Source organism: Apostichopus japonicus, chromosome 9 (assembly GCF_037975245.1).
Source record: "Apostichopus japonicus isolate 1M-3 chromosome 9, ASM3797524v1, whole genome shotgun sequence".
NCBI classification, from domain to species: Eukaryota; Metazoa; Echinodermata; class Holothuroidea; order Aspidochirotida; family Stichopodidae; genus Apostichopus; species Apostichopus japonicus.
The window spans coordinates 9,212,387-9,222,338 of record NC_092569.1 but is presented as its reverse complement, the minus strand read 5'-3'; the positions used below and the strand labels follow the sequence as shown (position 1 = coordinate 9,222,338).

At 36.8% G+C, this 9,952-nt stretch overlaps 1 long non-coding RNA gene across 1 annotated transcript in view; it reads left to right on the top strand.

Moving 5' to 3' along the window:
* The first annotated feature begins 50 nt into the window (after window positions 1-50).
* LOC139974442 (uncharacterized) overlaps window positions 51-9,952 on the top strand; it is a 77,426-nt gene continuing 67,524 nt past the window's right edge. The window contains exons 1-2 of the long non-coding RNA XR_011795484.1: window positions 51-350; window positions 2,473-4,533. This is a non-coding gene — a long non-coding RNA (uncharacterized lncRNA). The remainder of the gene's footprint in view (window positions 351-2,472; window positions 4,534-9,952) is intronic.

Below are 9,952 nucleotides of genomic sequence, written 5' to 3'. Positions count from 1 at the left end.
ATCATCGTAAATTGTTGGCCTGGCTGTCTTTTATTCGCGATCAATCCTGTCGATCACATATATTGGATGGTCTTTATGATATTCAGCATATCATAAGAATGTCTGAGAGTTTTCCAAAGAAACGGCCGTATCCGGGCAGTAACGCTGGTCGGCCGGTGGAGGGTCCAGGTTGCTTTATTGTGGGTCCCGATGCCTAAAGCAGTGAGCGAAAAAGGGACAGAAAATTGCAGGCATCAGAAGTATACTGAGCTGTACTACGTTGACTCGATCTCCAATAACGATCTACTGGAACAGAGATCGTGGATCGACAATATGACCAATGCTACCTTCGGCATATTTATGTTGTAACTGTAAGTCTAGTATGCAGTGAGGTACGCGAGGGAGGTGAGGGACAGGGGCCTATACTCATTACTCTACAGTTTGACAACTTGAAAAGTTACTGCGTATCTGCCTGCATGATCATTCTCATTGATAGACTACTAATTTGTGTAGCCATTTCATTTTTGTCTTTTTTTTTTTTGGTCTGAGCATGGGTTCTTAAATGGTGAAATAACCTCGAACCTGCTAAGCAACTCCAAGATGAATGAAGTTACTAAGGCATTGGGTTCTTTTTACTTTTTAAAGTCTAATATGCATAGGCTAGGGTTTCTTCTTAGCTTCAAATGCTTGTCAATCCGCATAGCCACTTTAGCTGTGGATGATTCTTTACTTGCAAAGAAAAAATGTACGCATAAAAACTCTTTGTATCCCAATATAGAGTATTGCCTAATACCACCAATTTGGTAGTAGCTTTAAAAAACCGATAGCGGCCGCCTCATTTCCTTGTTACTGTAGTGTAAAGTGATATAAGTAAGTTTTCCAAATGAAAGTCAAAACTAAAAAGCCTTCTCAGAAAGAAGCTACTCTAGCTCTACAGGCTCCTTTGTTGAATAAGTGAACGATACTGTTCACATATTGATGCATTCATAACATTATAGTTTGTTATCATCGCTGTTTAATCAGAAAATCAAGGACAACATAAACAAATCAATGTCACCCAATAATTGTGAATGCCACCATTTTATGTTCGACAACATTTATCACATTTAATTTAAAGGACACACCATGATATTTAGTAACATGGTACAGTATTTTGCAATTAGTGTTGTAATCTACCTATTCTAAGATGTAATACTAACATAATAATCTACCATAAAGTTTGCTGGGTCTATTATATTCTTCTCTAATTTTCCAACAGTTTATGTGCTTTCCATGGTGATAGTGTGTACTATTTAAGTCATATATTGCACAATGCAGTAGAAACATGGTCTAACGGATTACTCAAATCTCAGTGTTTTTTGAACTAACACATTATTGATCGTTCTTATGGATTTATCTGTTAAACTCAAAATATGTGTGAATTATTGCTTCTCCTTTCTATGTTTTAATCTAGTTTGATTATAAAGGACTATCAATGTTGCAGATGCCAGTAATGCACAGGTCTAGCAATTGTATGACGCACCCGCCAACCCCTGGAATAGGTTAATTTCGACTTAATTTTGAACATTGATGCACCCCTGCATCATAGTGGAATTGACACATCATTGTATGTCTTTGGCATACACCAAATTAACATTTTGACCGATCATTTGCTGACCATCATAATATGATAATGAACCCTGCATGGCACATTGACGTACACTGACGCACATATTGTAGTTGGACCATTCCGGGGGGGGGGGGGGGTCGTTGAGTCTTACAATAATTGATAATTTCATGATAGGCTTCATAGCTCTACACATAATCTGATAATACAGTTCTAAAAATTATGCAAAAAGAAAGTGATACTATTGATTTGTGAGAGAACTAGAATGGTTGCCCATAAAATACCGTATCATGTTTCTATGTTGTCTTTAAAAGTTTATTGTTCAGGGCACACCTGTAGAATATTCCGCAAATTTTAGTCTCGTAAATAAGCAAAGTCTAGCTATATTCTTAAAGCAAATATGCATGCCTGAACATGATGAAATTATGTGACAAATTAGTGTAATAATGAACAAGCCTACTGGGACATTGCCATTGTAACACCAAACGTTATGACATTTGGTGTATGCCAAGGTATTATTAAATAATTTATAATACTGCAGGTGTATACGACTCACATAGAAATAATAGTAATAATTGATATTGGTGCACATCACTAGTTTAGGCTGGCACTATATTAGTAAATGAACCATTCTTGAAACCGTGCAGAGTTGACACTATAAATACTGTAGATCATAAAGCAGGTGCTGCCAATAGCAACGTTCTGTATCTAGTAGTGTAATTACTGTACTGTGTTTGCAAAAATTGATGTGGATTGTTGATTAGTTAGTTAAGGGCAGAATGTGGTATTCAGTCATTTAAGTTGGGAATTATATAATTCACTGTGTACAGTTTGCATTCTGATATTTAATTAACTTTGCCCAACCCGGTATTATTTGTCTTTTCCAGTTGAAGGTGTGAGCCCAATTAAGAAACTCGAGAGGTTGGTATCCAAATTGAACCTCCAGAAAAGACAACACCAGTTCCTCAACAAAAGGTTATGCCCCTAACAGAGGATGATGCAGCAATGCACTCCAGCAGCTGTACCCCAGTGGAGACTGGTAATTTTTTAATGTACATACTGTAACCATACCATGCTGCAGCTAGGTCTACAGTTCAACTAGGTCTGCAGTCTACTACTGTAGGACTGTATATGACTTACAGGATTAAGAACATTGGACACATTTATTCATTTATTATTATTATATATATATTATATGTATTATATAAATATATCTATATATTTGTATTGTATGATTTAATATTAAATAACATAGACATATAGTGCTAAACATGGTGCTAATACAGCCACTGAAGGTCTGTAAATTCGAAGGACCCAAAAATGTTCAAACTCCACAGGTTAATAATAACAATAGTATTTTTCCTTATCTCTGAAAATAAAGACATTTACCAATCTTGTAGACTGTACTACCTACCTGTCTGAAGCAGTTTGTGTTCACAAATTTATTATTTTCTTATGTTTTGTTTAAATGTTTCATGATGATGTGGCATCATTTGTACATACTAACACTGCTTAAAGATAGTTACTCTTCACTGCCTATACTGCATTAGTCATCTGATCAAGTTTTTATGCGCATATAGTTTCATATCAGCAAAGACATTGACATTATTGGCAAATTTTGATTGTGAGCTATTTCTAGTTAAGCATTTTGAGGGCCATCATTTTGGGGTCTATTTTCTCCCATTTTGAACAATAATGTTTAGTTATTACAACGAGTGCAAGTTACAATCTCAGTGAATAAACAAACATATCATTTATGCTGGCTCCAACCCAGTTACCTTGGCTATGAGCCTGAATGTCTCTTTTGCAATTAAAATCAAATGAATCATATCTTGGAAAATCATTTTTTAGTTCAATCGCCAACAGCACCAGGTATATCTTTGCAACACTTTTGTCCTCACACAAAGCCATAAATATGTCGTTTTTTCCTTTTCATCTGACATTACTGATGTACAGTACATCCTTTAGAGGAGCAGTACAGCACAGCGTAGTGTTATGACATGATATGTAAGATGATTGCCATTTATCTTGTTCTCCAGTAAGAGCTACATATTTACATAGTGAACGTGTTTGAAATAGATAAGGACAATTTCGAAATAGCTGATGTCAAAGCAGTTCCAAAAGCTTGCTTAAATACCATACATCAGGGACACAAGAGTAGACAAGGGAAGTAACACGTATCCAGAATGTAGATATCACAAGCCATAGCACAAGATTGAACAAACTGTACCATAACGGACAACAACAAACATGGTGTCTCAGTGAACTAATGTCACACAGGAAGTGCAATGTATCATAAGAGTTAATCTTTTCACAGTGCCAAACATCGATTGTTGCATTCAATGCGTTATGTATCTTACTCCTTTCTGTAGTATTTAGCATTCATTTGCATGTTCTTTCATAGTGTACTATAAACTACATAATTGATGTCATCAAAGTAATAACTGTGTCATATTTATAAACTAAATGATTGAATATTGGTTTCACTGCATACTTTATTGTACACCATTTGGCTTTCCATGATAGCAATATCTGATCTGTTTATATACTGCAGTGTGTTCAGTCATACCAGTATATTTAATGTGACATTGATCTTGAGTTATTTATTGCTCGCACAGAATAGCTTGTCTTTATTTTGTATTGTGTGAGATCAATTTAACATAATATATACTGTGATGTCATGGAGTGTTGAAGAGGTACTCAAACTTGCAGCTTCTAGTAGGTGATAAAACAGTTTTATTCAGTGTTCTCATGATAACCCCAGTGGCAGGGAACATTATATGGTCTTTTGAAGTTTTGGCAAAGTTTGTTGTGCAGCTGCTATACTTCTTATGGGAAGATCCACAACGTAGGCATGGAGTCTCATCGCCATAGTTAGATATTTGTTCCTGCATTCCGTATTTGGAACGCTGTCCTACTAATGTTTGTATTGCTTATTCTAAAGTCGGGTAAGACAGTATTGTCACCTTTTTCTAACACATTTATTGCACCTGTACAGTTCTATTCATTGAGTTCAACTAAAACAAGTTAATAGCCATGAGCAGGGAAAGCGTACACTCATTTGCATTTTTCATGTTAAAGTGACCATATTCATACTTTAACCCAAAAATGTCTTCCGTAGATGATACTGTTTATCCAGAGCAGGTTACAGGATATTTTAACGGTAGGCTATGTAGTATTGGCCCCAATTTAGCATGCTATAATATTGCTAGAAGATTTCAAAAAGAACGTTTCTAGAGGTCTTTACTTTACAAATTGTTCTTATGCATTCTAATTGAAATCATAAGATGCCTGAATGTCCCAGTTATGTAAATTTCCTCGAAGGTGGTAATGACAGCAGTTTAAAAACTTTGACTAAAGGTAACCATATTTGAAGATCTAGTATATTTGGGGCCAATACTGCATACCTGGTAGAGAATTGTCGTGGAAGCCACCATATGTTTGTAGTAATGCAGTAAAATGTGGTAAAGGCTGCTGGAGGAGTCCAGTTTACCCCTGTGCCGAAGGTCATTCATCTTTTTGAGTTTCTCTCCCTTACCCCTCCCTCTGATTGGTACTCCCACCGCCTCATTTTGGCAAAATGGTTACGCACTCAACTACCCGACACACACAAAGGCCATAATCTTAACAGAGAGTCCCTGATCTTACCCATATCTTATCACCCCTTACTACAGAAACAGATCCCATGATATGAAGCCTCAACTAACTGAAAAAGGAAGAAATGTATACCAATGCACAGCCTGAAGAGTCAAAGTTGTCGGTGTGACTAATTATCTGCAGCTGAAATAATGTGTAAAGTTCTCGGATGACCTTCCCATTCATTACTTAGCGCAAATCATTCTATCAATATTGTTGTTTCCTTGCTCATTAAATCAAATGAATACATACCGCGCCTATTTATTTGGCTACCGTAAATTACACCTATCCAAACTGTGCTGGGGCCATTTATCACTATTAGTTTGCTTTTATATCATGTGGATTGCCAGCAACAAAACTAAAAAAGTGTATACCCTTAGTTTTTTTACTATTAATCTATCAAAAAAGTACTTTTAACGTAATGGATTAGAGCAATTTATCACAAAGTAACGATGTGAATATTTCAAGTGCAGCAGATTCCTCGGTCTGTAGATGCCGTACGACATGCCAGCGAAAATCGGGAAAAAGGGTTTGCCCCCGTCGCATGGAGGATTTATTTTACTCTAAAAAATGCATTGTTTCATTGCCAATAGAACAATTGTGTACAACTAGCAACATTGTGAAGCAGGGGCAAAAAAATGCTCGCACATAACGCACACTACGATAACACAGTAAGCCCTTAGTGTACGCAGAACTGAGATACAGATTGGAATTTCGGACACCTGAAAACTTTGCGGTAACAGTGCCCAGATCCATACCCTGTTTATAGCTAAGGATAAGAATGTCACATTTAAGGAATGCATCTGTTTTCGCTAGAATAGAGGGCGGCATTGCTTTTATTTTCAAATCGGGGAATACGTTGAGACAAGATTAGCTGAGAGAATACCCTTTTTTTTTTAATTTCGAGGGTTCAAGAGGGGTCAATATGTTCAACAGTATTATTGCTTAAACATCGGTTGATGATCGATAAGAAGGGCTCTGTTAAATTTCTTGTGTTCCTTGGAAATACGGAATAAGCGATTTAAAATTAACGAAACGGAAGATGTGGTGTTGAAATTAACAATTTTGCAAACATTTAAAATGTTAACAGCATATCATAATGGCTTAACTCATGAATTTATCAACCGATAACGTTTATGTCATGACTATCTATACCAAATGAACATATTGGAAGTTTTCCAATAATGATGTTGACAGACGTAATCTGCTTATATGCATTTACGGACGGATCGAATTATTAGTTGTCTAGGCTGCCTAAAAGTATTACCTTACAATAGTACGACCTAACACGTTAGCGCCAGTTTGCAGTAACAAAACAGCGTTAAAAATACATATATATGAAAACATTATAAAAAAGTTTGATGGGTCTGGCATATACAAAGTGACTTACTTTTTAAAGCGTCAATCCTGTACGTCAAACCATTATGATTTCTCTTCCACAGTAATAGCCTTCTTCATCATTTAGTAACGACGTTTGCAGATCAGTCATGCAATTAAATTATTCAGTCGTATAGAACTCTGTTGCTGTCCTAGTTTCATAAATTAACATAACAATTTTACATGCTTAAAACAAACTGCACTCCAATCACTGTCAGACATCCAAAGAGAGAATCTTCTGAAACACTAAATGGTGTGGGGAAAACGATTTGATGCAGGAAACATAAAAGACGAAGTCATGAAGGGGCGGCGGAAGAGAGTTCAATCTTGGTAGGCACAAGTTTTCAGGAACAGTGAGCAAGTGACATTGAATTAATTAGAAAGGCTGGGGCACAAACCCGAAATTACCTCTGTGCATTCTGTACCACAAATTGTACTATTTGAAATCCTTTTTAATTATATTGTTCTTGATTTTTGAAGAACACTGTACTTTTTAGTCAAATTGTTCAACAATATTGCACTTTGTACACACAAAATGGGGGGGGGGGGGGCACTTCGTGTTATGGTTTATGAAAAGAGCGGTTTTGAAGTTTTTCAAAAACCTAGTGGCAGAGGAGGGGATGTGACGGCCACCCCTGAAATGATTACTGAATGGTGTGATAAGGTTATGGAAGTGAGAAAAAATGGAATGAGAGTACAGAATAAATAAAGTTAACATATAGTGTAAAAATAAAGGTATGAGGGGAAAGGAGCAGTTTGGTTTATGTCGTGGTTTTATTAAAAAAAAACGGCAATAGGGAGAGCTAAGGAATGCGATGAGAGGGATGGATGGAACAGCTGTGTAAACACGATGTTAATATTTGGATTAATCAGGAGGGAAGATTAAGATAATTATATTACTATTCAACCCTACGAAGCTGAGAATTTGTCAAGGCGTACCTGCGCTTAAAAAACAAGATAAATTAATGATGATCGCAATCGGCATCCTCATTGCTATTGCAATGCTCTCTTCTATAGGGTGTTCCGAAAGTTCCGAAAGTTTTTTTTTTTTCTTTAAAAGATGTTTAAAGCTACAATAAACACCATGCATACAGTAATTGTTATTGTTTTATATAGGCTACATATATATGTAAAGATGTAGTAAAGTCAGTTTCCTTATTTGTTTCCCCTTTCTTCCGCTTTTACCTAGCAAGTTCCCTCTCCTTTTCCAAGCCACTGTTGTTTCCCTTAGGCGCCATATTGTTATGCGTTGAGGTTTGTGTACCTATTCAATTCACCAAGTGTGCGCTGTGTGTCCGTACAAGAAAAGTTAATTACTCACTGAGTTCGTTACAGTGTGTTCCGTAGGCAATTCGTACCGAGTATCACAGATGGTTTGAAATTGAGGGGGCTATTTTAGTATGGCTGAGATGCTGAAGGGAAGATGGGCGCTAGGGCGGAGCGAACTTTCGGAACACCCTATAGCTTTATCGTCCTCATCATGGTCATCATGCATTCATATATAGCGATGAACATATCATTTTAGAGCATACGCATTGACAAATAATCGAAACTAAGGACTGTTATGCCTCGTAGTAGGTTATATTTTGTCTCTTTGAATGATCTTTAATATTGGTGAAATTACATTGAATTGGCTTGACAAAGAATTGCGTATTTCCTTTTCGAAAATCAAATTTTAGTTTCCCTTTTCGTTACTAGGTTGACAGCTATCAACTCTTATAATTAGTTAAGCATCCGGCAACATCATCATGAACAACAGGAAAGAGCACTGAAGTAATTCTTTAAAATTGTTCAACGAGTCCGTAGATTCTACAAACTTCATTCAAACTTTGAAAGCCCCGCCCAACAGATCATGCGCCAATCAAATATCTCTGTTTTGTTTACGACTGTTAGGCCTGTGTGCTAGCCTGTGTTAGGTCCATTCTCTTGAATAGTATATATCTTTCTTTCGGTCTTACCGATGTAGCTTGCGAAATTGTGTCATTTCCTTCCATTGCAAGGAATAAACTGGTAATTCAGACGTTGCCTCCGTGAAATTGGGTAAAACAAGCGGACGATACGCGTATATATAGGTTACATTTGTGTAATAAACATGCTGATATGGGCGATCGAAGTGATTTAACGGTAAATCGTTTGCGCCAGAAGGGGGAACAGAAAATAAATTTCTCCGTTCGATTGCGACAACTTTTCTCCATCAAACCCATCTGGACAGAGTGCATTTAGAATAAGAAATATTAAATCTGCTTAGGAAGTTTGTTTTCCAAAATTCATCAACAAACACACTTTGAGAATTTAACGAAGTGTTTATAAACGATCAGAAAACGTACAACAATGGTGTGTATATGATTTCAAATTTCCCCGTCTAATTAAGGTCAGAACATGAACCTTGATGGAAAGGCCAAATGCAAATGAAGAATTTTTAACCGAGGGGTGCTGTCGTTGCATATGTAAGTAGGGGTATTTGGGATCCTCGCACATAAAAATTAGATGTCTAACGTGCATTCAGACGTGATATAAACCATTCTAGTAATTCGTTGGTTCAATGTTGCTATTACTCCTAGCAAGCACACGGAAGGGTGGTGGTGCAGTATGATAAACTTGTTACTTCTCTAGCTCAAAATCCAAACGGTCATGATAACAAATATGCAAGTGCCATGATAAGCAAAGATCTCAGCTATCATGTGGTGGGTATGATATGCCAGTCGAAAACGTAAATCTATATTTTGGTGGGTCTTGAAAGTGACGAGTTTAATGTGTAAGTCAATTGTGGTGCGACACCATAAGAATTCTTAGTCGGCGGCCATATTAAAATTTTTATTTTGTCCTGTAGAGGGAGTGATATTAAAATACAACAGTCACCAACAGTCTTTGAAGACACGATCTTAACAATTATTTGAAATAATTTAGCTAGCAACTAATTTGGAATAAAACCTCTCTCTAAGGGAAGCTATACACGGAGAAAACGTTTCACATTTGTGCATACTAAACTGTGTTTGTTTTTTTAGGCATATTTTTATGGCTTTATTAGTTAAACCGGTACAAGTGAGTACCCATTAATTAGTTAAATTGATGTGTTATCATTTCTTGACATGTGTTACATTTATGAACAGTTTCCCAAAAATTGTGTCCATATTTAACGGATGACACTTTACTGCAAAACGCTTATTAGAAGCCGCAATTGAACCATTCTTATGGCATACTCAGGCGCGTATCCAGGATTTTCTAACCCGGGGGGCGCGAATTACTATCTAAGCGGAGCGCCACCATCAGTTGGCGCGGAGCGTACAAGAAAATTTCTGGTTTTGATACCCCCCAGATCACCGGAAATGGCACTTCTCGGGCTTGAAAATGAGC